Source organism: Sapajus apella, unplaced genomic scaffold (assembly GCF_009761245.1).
Source record: "Sapajus apella isolate SASKATOON/1434 unplaced genomic scaffold, GSC_monkey_1.0 scaffold16, whole genome shotgun sequence".
NCBI classification, from domain to species: domain Eukaryota; kingdom Metazoa; phylum Chordata; class Mammalia; order Primates; family Cebidae; genus Sapajus; species Sapajus apella.
Genome location: NW_022436956.1, coordinates 13,110,820 through 13,124,687, shown reverse-complemented (window position 1 = coordinate 13,124,687; position 13,868 = coordinate 13,110,820). Strand labels below are relative to the sequence as shown.

Below are 13,868 nucleotides of genomic sequence, written 5' to 3'. Positions count from 1 at the left end.
TAAAGATGAAGACAAGGAATACATTATTTTGGAAAATACTTTACCCATGCACTACTGCTGAAAATCACATTAAGATCGGTGTCTAAAGTGGCCTCCAACATTATTTATTTTTCTTGCAGTTCTCAAACTCTTTGTTCCACTATGAGTTTTTGGCTAAAAATCACAATAGTATGAACTCCTAGACACTATAGCCATTCTAAAAGCATATAAGGCATTATTTAAACTCTGGTAGATACAGCCTGATTTCTAAAGTCAGTAGAAATTCAATCTTAGTAAGGTTACTTTGTCTTCAGAAGCAGGGCATCCCAAACACTAGCTTATTTTTTGGAATCATGGATATGTAAACCCACCCAAGTTTATCCCACTGAAAAGAAACGGATCTTATTGTTTTGTAGAGAAAGATAACTTGATTTTAAAAAAAAAAAAAAAAAAAAAAAAGAAGCTTCATAAATGTATAAACAGTACTAAGTGGGTCCTTATCTGTGTCAAGTGGCTACAGATGTTTAATACACAAACTCATCCAACACAGATACAGGTAATAAGTATGTTTAATGTTAAACTCATAATAAATGTCACAAAGTAATGACAGCATCTTCTAAAGCAAGGCACAGTCCCTTCTAAAGAACGGAAGAATGGGCTAAGAAATAAAGGGAGCACGGGAGCCTTTGAGTCTTGCTCCTAGTTTTGCTGCAGAGTTTCAGGGTTGCTTGAAAGTAACACCGAACCTTCAGCTGTGCTTCATTATAACGTGGGGCTACTTATTCTTGATCTCTTAGTAACATGGCAATCACTGTAATTCACCGTAAAAATATTTGAACATGAAATAAAAATCCTGACACAAGGATTTCATCTTTTCTTTGAGGTAGCAGAGAGAGAGAGAGAGAGAAATAGATACTATTGCTGCAGATGGCATAACCATTTCCTTTGACATATTTTGTATATTAAACTACCAGAAAATAATAAAATGGACTAAATAGCCTCATTAAGTACCTTCTGACTACCCATCTGCATTTTCTACTGAAAAGTATCCAGACATGGAACAACTAACTCCATCCTAATTGACAGATCTGGATTTGAGCTGCTCATATGCTCATGGTAGACTGTGGGATTTCAGTCTCAGACAGCTAAAATGTCTGTTGCTCATGACATTGGTTATTACTACGAAGTGACCAAGTTTATGCCTTGGGATAATCAATCTCTCCATTATTAGTATTCCAGTCTCTTGGCATTTTTCCACAGAGGTTTTCACAGAGGTTGGCCAGAGCATATCTCAATAACAGGGATATAAAATTGCATTTAAAGACTAACTTAGCCTAAAATCCAAAATACAAATTCGAAAACATGGCTGTTAATCTTGAAAACTTCCTTGAGTGGAGAGTACAAAATTCTTTTTAACTTGATGATATCTAAGAAAGTGCAATACAGTTGCAAAAAAAAAAAAAAATGGCCTCAATTTGTAATGCCTTCCTGAGTTCATGTTCTTCGCCATGAAACTTTGTAGTGGTGCCCACTCTGGCTTCAGGACTGGCCATGCAGCTTCCTTTGACCAATGAGATATTAGCAAACACAAAGCAGGCAGAAGCTTCCAAGATCCTTAAGTCATTTGGCTTGTCCTTGTTCTTATTCCTCTGCCTTTGCCATAAGAATGTGCTAGAGCTAATCTGTTGTCAGATATGACACATGACATAGAAATGAGCTGCCCTGGTCGATCTAGTGGCCCCATCTTAGAGCTGACAGCCAAAAGAAATGAGCCAGCCAAGACCAGAAAACCTGCCCAATGTAAATCACAGATACATAGACTCATGAGCTAAATATGTGTTTATTGTATGCCACTGAGGCTTTCTGTTGTTTATCATGCAGCATTTTTGTGACAATGGACAACTGATATACTGAATCCCTCAAAGTCTCACATTTTTCTTAAACCAAAATCTAACCCAAAGAAACAGAATATGAAAATACAGCATGGGTACAAGAATTAAACAAAAGTTGAATTCTAAAATACCAGTGAAATAATTGTACCCAATCTTACCTTTCATAGGGAGAAAAGGCCTGAAGGAATCATGATCATTCTCACCATGTTGTTTTGTGCAAGACCCAAGGAAAGCTAGGAGGCTGTACAGTTATCTCCCTTGATGTAATTCTAAACTATACAACCTACTACCTCAACCTGGGAACATGCAATCACAATGGCTGGAAAAATGACCATTTCTTAAGTAAGGAAATTACATGTTAGTCTTGTAATGATTCTTCATGCTGTCAACTATTTGGGCCATTCATAAGAGATCACACATCAAAGAATCTGATGATAGAAGAGATAACACAAAAACCTTGGCTTGAGATTACTACGCAAACAGGAAGGGAGCAAATACTTGGGATTGGCCTTCTTGAACTATTTGTGCATGGAAATTATAGCAATGTTACATAATGGCGATTCTTAACAATGTAAAGCCCTCTGATATCTGCTGACGAAATAGAAAAGTAGAACAATATCGAAGCAATTAAAAAAATGATTGAAAAGTAAATGTTTCTCTGGTAAAACTGGAATCAGTAAAGGATTGATATACAAGAAGAAATGGCTTAAACCAAAACACAGTGAAAAGACAGAAAACATGATTCTGAGCAAAATACAGATTAAGAAATACCACAGAAGCTATACTGAACATCCGCCCAGCAATATTTATCATGTATTTTGCATAATTCTCATATTTAGAAAGTACTCCTTTTTCCAGAGTTGACTGAGCATTTTTTCCTAAGTGTGTCCCCAACAGTCTATTGGACAACCAACAAAATATGTCTCTCTCTTTCCCTGTTTGCACTTGTAATATTTTTTTCCCCAAGTCGGGGTCTCGCTTTGTCACCCAGGCTGGAGTACAGTGCCATGCACTTGGCTCACTGCATCCTCTGCCTCCCAGGTTCAAGCGATTCTCCTTCCTCAGCCTTCCGAGTAGCTGGGATTACAGGCAATGCACCACCACGCTCAGCTAAATTTTGTATTTTTAGTAGAGACAGGGTTTCACCATGTTGGCCAGGCTGGTCTCAAATTCCTGACCTTGTGATCCGCCCGCCTTGTAATTTTAAACTGGATCTTTCCTGTATCTTCAGTCCCAGGAAGGTGCTGGAGCAGGAGATAGACTCTTACAAGCTTAGCAACCTCTTATCTCCATGTAAACTAAATCTTGGTCAGATCTATATTTTTCTATAAGGACTGCTCTGTGGTCTATCGGAAGCCACCTCTCTTCATTGCTTAGATGGACTCTGGTTTTGCCTAGTAAAGGCTGTGTTACAAAGGAGCTAGGTCAGCCTAGGCAAATAGAGATGGAAATGCGTCTGAGCACACTGAGAATCTGCCTGATCATTCTGCAGCACTGACTGTGTTCAAAAGACAGATTCAGTCTGGGTGTGATGGCTCATGCCTGTAATCCCAACACTTTGGGAGGCCAAGGTGGGCAGATCATGAGGTCAGGAGATTGAGGCCAGCCTGGCCAACATGGTGAAATCCCATCTCTACTAAAAGTACCGAAATTAGCTGGGCATGGTGGCGTGCACCTTTAGTCCCAGCTACTCTGAAGGCTGAGGCAGGAGAATTGCTTGAACCCAGAGGGTGGAGGTAGCAGTGAGCTGAGATTGTGCCACTGCACTTCAGCCTGGCGACAGAGCAAGACTCTGTCTCAAAAAAAAAAAAAAAGACAAATTCAAATGCCATAGCACTGATGTTTCTTCATGCTATTCCACTTGCCTGGAGAAGGATGATTTTCCCCCCAATGTTTCCAGCCCTATTTCCTTTTGCAGCTTTGATGGGGTGAAACTGCTTTTTTTTTGGGAGGGAGCCTGCCTCTGTTAGATCAAGGCTACCTAGTTTAGGGGACAGACTAGGAGGTCAGTTTTATCAAGAAACCTCTCATTCATCCTTCAAGCTTCATTTCAAAGAGTTCTTCTTCTGATTATCTCATAATTTCATATACACATTTATGCTTTAACTCTCACATCATTGTATTATAATCTATCTGTTTATATACTCACTGGACCCCAAGCTATGTGAAAATGGGGCTACATAATTCACCTTTGCCAATCTGGCATTATCTGCAATGGCTGGAATCTGTCACATGTAGAAGTTTTTAAAAAATGTTTGTCAAAAACCAGACAAAAACAAGCAATGGGGAAAGGATTCCCTGTTCAATAAATGGTGTTGGGAAAGCTGGCTAGCCATGTGCAGAAAGCAGAAACTGGACCCCTTCCTGACACCTTACACTAAAATTAACTCCAGATGGATTAAAGACTTAAACATAAGACCTAACACCATAAAAACCCTAGAAGAAAATCTAGGCAAAACCATTCAGGACATAGGTGTAGGCAAGAACTTCATGACCAAAACACCAAAAGCATTGACAACAAAAGCCAAAATAGACAAATGGGACCTAATCAAACTCCACGGCTTCTGCACAGCAAAAGAAACAATCATTAGAGTGAATCGGCAACCAACAGAATGGGAAAAAATTTTTGCAGTTTACCCATCTGACAAAGGGCTGATATCCAGAATTTACAAAGAACTAAAACAGATTTACAAGAAAAAAACTAACAAGCCCATTCAAAAGTGGGTAAAGGATATGAACACACACTGTACAAAAGAAGATATACATGAGGCCAACAAACATATGAAAAAATGCTCATCATCACTGGTCATCAGAGAAATGCAAATCAAAACAACATTGAGATACCATCTCACGCCAGTTAGAATGGCGATCATTAAAAAATCTGGAGACAACAGATGCTGGAGAGGATGTGGAGAAATAGGAACACTTTTACACTGTTGGTGGAAGTGTAAATTAGTTCAACCATTGTGGTAGACAGTGTGGCGATTCCTCAAGGACATAGAAATAGAAATTCCATTTGACCCAGCAATCCCATTACTGGGTATATATCCAAAGGATTACAAATCGTTCTACTATAAGGACACGTGCACACGAATGTTCATTGCAGCTCTGTTTACAATAGCAAAGACCTGGAACCAACCCAAATGCCCATTGATGATAGACTGGATAGGGAAAATGTAGCACATATACACCATGGAATATTATCCAGCCATCAAAAACGATGAGTTTGGGTCCTTTGTAGGGACATGGATGAACCTGGAAACCATCATTCTCAGCAAACTGACAGAAGAGCAGAAGATCAAACACCGCATGTTCTCACTCATAGGCGGGTGTTGAACAATGAGAACACATGGACACAGGGAGGGGAGCACTACACACTGGGGTCAGTTGGGGGGAAATAGGGGAGGGAGGGTGGGGGGTGGGGAGCTGGGGAGAGAAAGCAAGGGGAGAAATGCCAGATGTAGATGGGGAGGAAGGCAGCAAATCATACTGCCACGTGTGTACCTATGCAACAATTTTGCATGTTCTTCACATGTACCCCAAAACCTAAAATGCAATAAAATAAATAAATGGGGAGAAAAAAAAGAAAATAATAAAAAAATAAATAAAATTTTAAAAAAATGTTTGTCAAATGAAAAGAATGTATGCATAAATTGATAAATGGGAGTATAAATGAACTTTAAGGAATGATGATTTTTATTTTTATGTCCAATCCTTTGTTCTTCCACTTATATTAAAATTTCACTCATAGTAAGATGGATTTGCTATCAAGATTCCAGAGGGGAAAAAAATAATCGTAGAATGGCTAATTCAACCGGGCTGGTTTAACCTTAAATCCTGGATTGCCCATGGAAACTCAAGATGTATTTCCTAGTCTTCTGCTACTAGATGCTCACTTATGTAGATTTTACATTCACTGGGACACAGAAAGAAAATATAATTCATTTTCTTTCCTCTTAATTTAAATTTTTTCGTTCACTTTGCCACGACACTGTGCCTAACTCTGTAAAGACAATCACGATATATAACCCCTATGAATGGGATACAAAGCAGGGGAAGGGCAGTAAGAATTGACAAAGGAAGGCACAATAAAGAGAGGATAAGCTCCATGTGCTAGAGTGCTAGTCAATCAGCCACAACGCACAGTTCAGAGGGCTTTTAAATACCCAGAAATGGAAAAATTGATCTTTCCCTATGTACGTTCTTATTCTGGGGGTCAAAGACACAAAGATGCTGCTCTTAGAATACTAATGGTTTTCAATACTCTGCTCTTTTGGTTGTGAATTTCCTTGTTTATTTACACTGATTTTAGCCCATTATCATGTATTAGTGCAATTATGGCTCATTACATAATTAGTGTAAATATTTGTAGGCATGTAATAACAACATGCAATTATGATATGGAATGATGTCATAAAAAGTCTTATTGAAAAGTGCAAGTGAAAAATAAAATAAGAAGTAGTATTTATAGGAGAACAACAGTGCTGTATCTTTAGGTAGAGACAATCTATTGTACTTATTAACTTAAAAAAAACATCTTCCATAGGTTCTCTGAACATGTGTAAACAGACTCTCATGCTATCAAGCATCGAGGTTTTAAGTGCTGCTGGCAGCAACCCTCCAAATGAAGTAAGAGTGAACCTCAAACAATGCTATGAGTGTCTGAGATTAGGAAGAAGCAGAGGCACCCCATTAGCAAACATATTCTATATTTGATTAAGCATTTGGAAGTTGGACAAATGTTATAATTAAAACATGGGATTCATTAAAACATGTGTCTGTATGGCTGACATGCAATTCTTCAAAGGGGCCCCTGATCAGATAATTAGTTTTTTGAAGCCAGAGTCGTATCTTTGTCCTTTAGCAAAGTGCTAAACACAAAGTAAACATTCATAAAGGTTTGTTGAATGAATAAGAGAATGAAGGAATCATAATTTTTCTAGCCTGATGGCTATGCCAAATGTAAAAAGTAGCCTTTTTCCAACTCATACTTTATTAAATACCATGTTAGGTTTTAATAAATCTTTGAATATCTTTGAAGCGTCATTCACATTGACTTCTCCGTACAACTTCAGTGCTATTACAGGCAATAGAAGCTTTACAAATCTTAATTGGAGAGTCTAGGCGATATTTGATGGGATTAAATACTATCATCAAACAGATAAGGATCCATAGGACCTAACAAATGTTGAGGAATGATTGTAAGCACATTGGAGAAACAAGGAGTCATATTAGTTTAAAACTCAAAATTAATTCTATCATACACATACCATTTGTCCCATGTAAAGAAACAGTTCTATTAATTTTGAAATATAAATTTAAAAACTTCTCAAGCTAAATCTCAGCTTCTCCCTCCCCAAACTCTGATGATGCACGGTGAGTTGCTTTATCAAATGCATTTCTTAAAGTAAGTTTTTTTTTTCTGTTTAAAAAAAACAAATCTAAACCATGTCCTGGTATCACATCTTAAATATATTTTGATAGTGATGATTTGAGAAATTTAATAAAACCAGTTTGCTTTATACCCATTCTATTTCCTCCATGCAATAATAGCTGTTGAAATATTTTTTTGCAAGCCTTTCTGGGGAAATCCTGAAATTATTCTACTTTCTGCATGGTTCCTGTAGGATATTTGGTATACTCTGAGGGAGCCCCAAAGGAGTAATTAATATCTACAGAACCATTTATTCATGAACGTGAAAGGAGGGAGAAATACTGAGTTTCATCATCATGTAAAATATGTAATATCCTGTTTATTGTGGCCAATGTCCAGGGGCTTTGGGCTTTCCACTAGAATATTTTCTAACCATATGAATCAAAATTTGAAGCCTTTAGAAACTTTGAAAGGGCCAACTGCTCTATATAATCTTTTCTCTTGGGAAAGTATTTTTTTAAAAACCTCCTTAAAAGAAGTAATCTGGCAGTCACCCACTGGCCATTTTGCAGTCCCAGTATTGTTCCTGTACAGGGAATATCAGGAGCTCAGGGTCCCCATGGATCCATGAACTCCACCACTAATCTCAAGGTAGTACACTCAACAGCAAGTTAAAGGGATGATGAGTAGAGATGTGATTTTGCCATTATCAAACAAGTATTTATCTAGTGGAGGTCCAGTTTTAATTTATTAGTGGTTTATTCATTCCAAGTTAACCACTTCAAAGAGACATATAAAACTAACCAAGCAAATTGTTTGCTTATCGAGTAGATAAAGGCCTTAGGCAAACAATTTATATAACACACACCAACGAAGACAGTCTTTCACTTTTGGTTGTAATATGCCATCATTCCATAATAAAGCAATGCTTTCCCCACAAGCAGGAAGTTGAGCACTATAGACAAGCCTCCTTAATGCTGCGCAAAGGAAATTCAAAGGAAATGCATGGAAACAATGTCCTCTTGGTCTAGCAATTACAGAGTTCCAAATTCTACCCCTTATACATATGTCAGGTGTATCTAGGCTGTCCTAATTCAGAAATACAAAATCTCATTTCTATACACTGGGCAAATGAAAGAGTTTTAGTTATTCCTGAGTAGGTCTTAAGAGGAGACAAAGTTTATCCATTTGAATTTCAAACTTTTTTCTAATGTTAACCCACCAACTACTTCATGTTGACTTTTTTTGTTAGAAGAGGCCACACACACACACACACATACATACACACACACACACACACACACACACACATACACACACACACACACACACACACACACACAAATCTTAAGGGAATTTCTGGCACTATGTTTTACCAAAAGCGAATGCAAAAGTTTTGGAGTCACCCAAATCTGATCAACTTTTCACCGTGGGTTCTGTTTACAGATTCCTCAGCTCACATTGTTGGAATGAGACAAATATAGCCAGTTTTTCTTTGATCTGTGGTCAGTTTAGCTTTTCAAATCTGGCACAATGGTGACATTTAAGAGGCAAGGGGATAAAATTATTTTCATTCCAGCCTTTTAACAGGATAAAGACTTATAAAACAGCTCTGGCCAAATATGAATTTGGACCTAAACTGGAGATTTCTTTTTTATAAAAAGTCCTTCTTACACTACTGGGTATTTACAGAAGTATAACTAGTTAAGCAGTTAAACACATCCATTCTGATTTATCAGTCCTTATCTTCTTAATCAAAATTATTGGGGAAATGGGGGAAGAAGAATTGGAACAAAGGAAAACTCAAAAACTCAAATCAAGGTGAAATTGGTTGTGTAAACATGTTTGCCACTTCCTGGAATCTATCACAATAACTTTGAAAACAATTAGGCTTACAGAAAACAAAACAAATGCTTATTTATCGATTTACTCATCACTCCACAGTAAGTTGTCCCAATCACTCAAATTCTTGCTGCCTCACCTGCAAGCCCAGCCTTCTAATTTGACAGCTGAGACCAGCTACAAGAGATATGGGAATTGAGGGCAAGCCTGTTAATTAATCACTGAGGAACCTCATTCATTTCAGGACGAAAGATCTCTTTCCTCCACATCAGCCCCCTTTTCCATTTTTATCGCTAAGGAAACTAAGGGGAAGAGCGGGAAAATGAAATAACTTGAAGGGATATTGACTGCCATATAGGCATAGCCCGAGGTCTGTGAGATTGCCTAACAGACACATACCTATAGACACAAGCTTGTGCAGACTAACACCACAAGTTCGGATCTACGGGTTTGTGGCAACAGGCCTCAATATCTTCTCTCATTTTGGGGGTGTGACATGTCTGAAAATGAAAGGTTAAAACCATTAATCCAACAAAAGAGTCTACCATTCCATTGTTTTATGCCAGAAATAGAAAGGACTTCATCCTGCTCTCACAAAATCAAAAGTTAAGCAACATCTTCTATGTTCTCCCCAACATGCCTCCCTTGTTTTCCACTTTTTCCATAGGTCCAGTGGACTTTAGTTAAACCTCATTTTACTGTTTACATATGGAAGACTCATGTATTCACTGCTAAACACACAGCCTGGGCAAAGTTATATCAACATGGCAAATCAGCAGAATAAAGAAAATTCTTTAAGTTGTAGGCAGAGAGAAAGAACACATGAGAGCCCAAATGCAAGTTCACTCCTTTAAATACCTGTCATTACATTAAAAATGATGGTGAAACTTTCATTTTCTCATTTGCATTCTGGAAAACAACTGGAATAAACTTAGCAAGTACTACCAAGAGATTTGTAGGCATACTTTTTTGAAAACCACTCTAGAGGAGATTTTCAGCTATATTCAGATCCACCTTCAGGAGAAGTTTGCATTTTTGTTCCCACCCCCACACTTACTATTGATCCAAACACCAACAATGAGCAAATTTGGATATACTGTATAAAATTTGAACCATGAAAGAAATTACATAATTGTTCTCCCCTCAAAACTGTTTGAGAGTACAGGGATGAATCTGCTTCAGAGATCTTCTTATAAAATGATTTCATTTGTCAACATTACATTTTTTTTCTGCAAAGCCAATGTTCTACATATAAGAAGGAAAGATCCAAGACATGAATTTTTATTAATGGCGGCTTTGTGAATTGTATTGAAGACAGTCATAATCATAAACACTTCAGGGACACACGTTAGAAAGCGAAATAATTTCCCGTCCTAGAAGCTGGGAAACACATATGACTCCATTCCTTTACATGACCTAAAAAGAGACCTTTTTACTTTTGCTAGCTATAATTATAGAACCTGGCTCTCAAAATAATTATCTCATTTGCTTCAACAAATGGACATTCACTCACTCCTTTCTCAAGAACCTGGGGCCAGGCACTGGTGGCTCATGTCTGTAATCCCAGCACTTTGGGAAGCCGAGGTGGGCAGATGACTTGAGGTCAGGAGTTCGAGACCAGCCTGATCAACAGGGTGAAACCCTGTCTCTACTAAAAATACAAAAAAAAAATTAGCTGGGCATGGTGGCATGTGCCTGTGATCCCAGCTACTCTGGAGGCTGAGGCACAAGAGTTGCTTGAGCCTGGAAGCGGGGTTGCAATGAGCCAAGATTGTGCCACTGCACTCCAGCCCTGACAGAGCGAGACTTTGTCTCAAAAAAAAAAAAAAGAAGAAGAATCTGGGAGACGAAATGAGGCCCTACTAATAACAAAAAAAGGCAGAGATGAATTGAGGAATTATTCAGAGAAAAGAGCAGGCCCTCATGTATGCAACCTAAAACATTAAATCAAGAGAACAGGAAACCAACACTACGATGAACAGAAACTGAGACATAACCATTCATGGATACTTTGTTGTCTCCCTGTCTCATCACAAGTGAGCTGCGGTACAATTGCTCAGAGCCTGCTGGTGCTTCGAAGGTTGGCAAAACTGAGAATTTAGTTGTAGCTCTCTGGCTTAATTTTCAGATCCGAAGAAACAACAATAGCAAGTGGAAGTAAGTAGTATCCAAATCAGTCACCCCCAGATGGTCTTTACTTAATTTATTTTATTTTAAAATGTTCATTTCCTTTCTAAAATAAAAGATTTTTAAATAAGCCCTGAGCTGCTTCTTTTCCTTCCATCTCTCTGACAAAGGCATGGGGCTAGAGGTATTTGAGGATGGGCGCTTTGAATGCTGTTAAATATTGCTGGAATGTGGGGGGTGTAGGAGCTCCTATTATAATGGAACAAAATAAGCCCAAGGTCTCAGAGTAATGAGAACGAACTGTTATCATCACGCTTATTAAAACGATACAATATTTGTTAGCAATAGACTAAGATCTATCAAAGTGGTACACTGAGACATTCAAATAGCACCACATTCATAAATTTGCATGGCGCTCTTGACCTCCATAGAAAGGAGCTCAATGCTGCGTTTCAGTTGGAGGCAGCTCTCCCTTTTCTTGGCAAATATAGAACAGAGAGAAGTTTTTCATTTCAAATGGTTTATGGCGTTAACCTGCAAACAATCCCAAGTTTCAATTTTAGAAAATAAAAGAACAACTAGAAGATACCTAGGCTGCAGAAAAAAAAAAAAAAGAGAGAGAGAGAGAGAGAGAAGAAAATCAAATACTGACCTAGTAAAGGCATGGTTTGTTTGGGAGTAGATATTTTTCCTAAAATATTAATTGAATATAACCCTTAAGAATCTTCTTTGGGTTCAGGAGGAAAATAGGTATTTTTCCAGAAGAAATTTTGGCTTGCTTCATTAAGCAAGATTCTTCGGGCTCTCTTAGTAATATTAACAAGTTGGAAAAGATGGGTTAATGCTGATAAACAATGACAAAAGCAGAGTAATGTAACTTATAGAGCAAATATGTAATTTATGTTATTAAACATTTTTAGGTGGTAAAAAGCCCTTCAATGACACTGAAAGGAAACTGCCTGTATCATGAAAGCTAAGATCAAATCCTACTCACTGAATATGCATGGGAATAGTTTCATAAAGTGCCATATAGTATTACCAATCTAGGACTAAAATTTAAAAATCAATATTGTTATTATGCAATTTATATAAGCTCTATCTTCCAGGAATTCAGAACACATGGCAGGCTTTTTAGAGCCAATCCTATAATACTTACGTTTTTTAAATCAAATGCCCAAGACAGTGAGAGAGTTAAGGGGCAGTGCCTGCTAGTTTTAAATGCATGTTATGATTGCTCAGAGCCTGCTGGTGGGTGCTGTGAAGTTTGGCAAAACTCAGAATTTAGTTGTAGCTCTATGGCTTAATTTTCAGATCCAAAAAACCAAGTGCTGTTCAGTAATGAATTTAAAAAATTTTTCCAAACTCCTGAATGCCATGCCTGCTCTACTCATGGGCTATGAAAATTATAAAACTGGGTAAGAAAATTAAGTTTAAAATGTAGTTATTCTTCATTTTATTAAATCACTCAAGCATGCCCTAAAAATTTGCAATACTAGAGGAAATGAAAGGTTTGGGAAAATTACAGAAAAACATCATTACCTGAAAAAGGTCACTTCTTATGTAAAATTTTAAATCTGCTTCCATCTTGCTAGGCTAATATCTTCAAATCATCACCTGCATCTGGAAAATAAGACATTTAAAATATTTTAAAATGGGTTAATAATTTTTACTTGTTTTTCAGTTAGTTTCTTTTGCCACCCAATTCTTTTGTAAAGTTGAAAGTAACACTAGAACAAGAGTAAAAAGAAAAACAAAAACTGAAATAAAAGTATTTCTAGAAAAACATCGTGAACCATTATGTTTACTTTATTTCCAGAACTACACATAATAAATAGGTTCTGCAAATAAGTAACTTCACATTTTTCCTGGAATTCCCCTGGCTATCCATGGACCTTGAGAACAATTTTACCAGAAAAACGATCAAATAGGAATGTGAAGTCTCGGAATACGCCCAAATTTTTGTACAAATGTTTTATACCAAACCACTCACTTGCTAAGCATGATTAAGAGATAGGCTATCTATAGTTAAGAATAGTTTAAGGTGTAATCAATGAATTGGGCAGTGAGTAGCTGGCGTGATGCAGCGCCACTGAGGCATCGTTTTAACTTTTTTGCTGTAAAATGATTCGGGAGTCATTTCTCTCTGCTGATAGGGCTGTTAAAAAGAAGCAAATATCTGACTGTGGTGGATTCATGAGTCTACACCTCTGTACCACAGCAGGATACCTGGCTTCCATTCCAGTGTCTTTTCATTGGCCATGTTTTGGACGCAGAGTTTGCCTTTCTTTCATTGTTCCTTTACTAATGGAAGGCGAACTCACAGTGCAGCTGCTTACAAAGAGGAAAATTTATTTGAGTTTTGCCTGGCTGTGGATTTGAACACTGAATCCATGGTGATGTCAGCAGAGCGACATCAACAGAAAGATTTCCTGCCCTTTATCCCCCTTCCTTCTCAAAGATGTAGATCCTATAAAAAATCTCAGTGGATCTCCTTTGTCCCAAAGAGATGGGACGATTTGACCAGACAATTTTTTATATGGGAAGGATAGGAGGAAGAAGGAAGGAAGGAGAGAGAGAAAAAGAAAGAAAGAAAGAAGGAAAGAAAGAAAGGAAGGAAGGAAGGAAGGAAGGAAGGAAGGAAGGAAGGAAGGAAG

General features: G+C 37.7%; 1 long non-coding RNA gene across 18 annotated transcripts in view; it reads right to left on the bottom strand.

Moving 5' to 3' along the window:
* The window catches only part of LOC116556129, a 384,428-nt gene that overhangs the window by 114,014 nt on the left and 256,546 nt on the right, over window positions 1-13,868 (bottom strand). For 17 of the 18 annotated variants that reach the window (XR_004270837.1, XR_004270836.1, XR_004270838.1 and 14 more), the window contains one exon: window positions 12,754-12,834. This is a non-coding gene — a long non-coding RNA (uncharacterized LOC116556129). Of the gene's footprint in view, window positions 1-5,487; window positions 9,588-12,753; window positions 12,835-13,868 lie in introns of those variants that run through there. The other variant, XR_004270848.1, reaches the window with a different exon arrangement.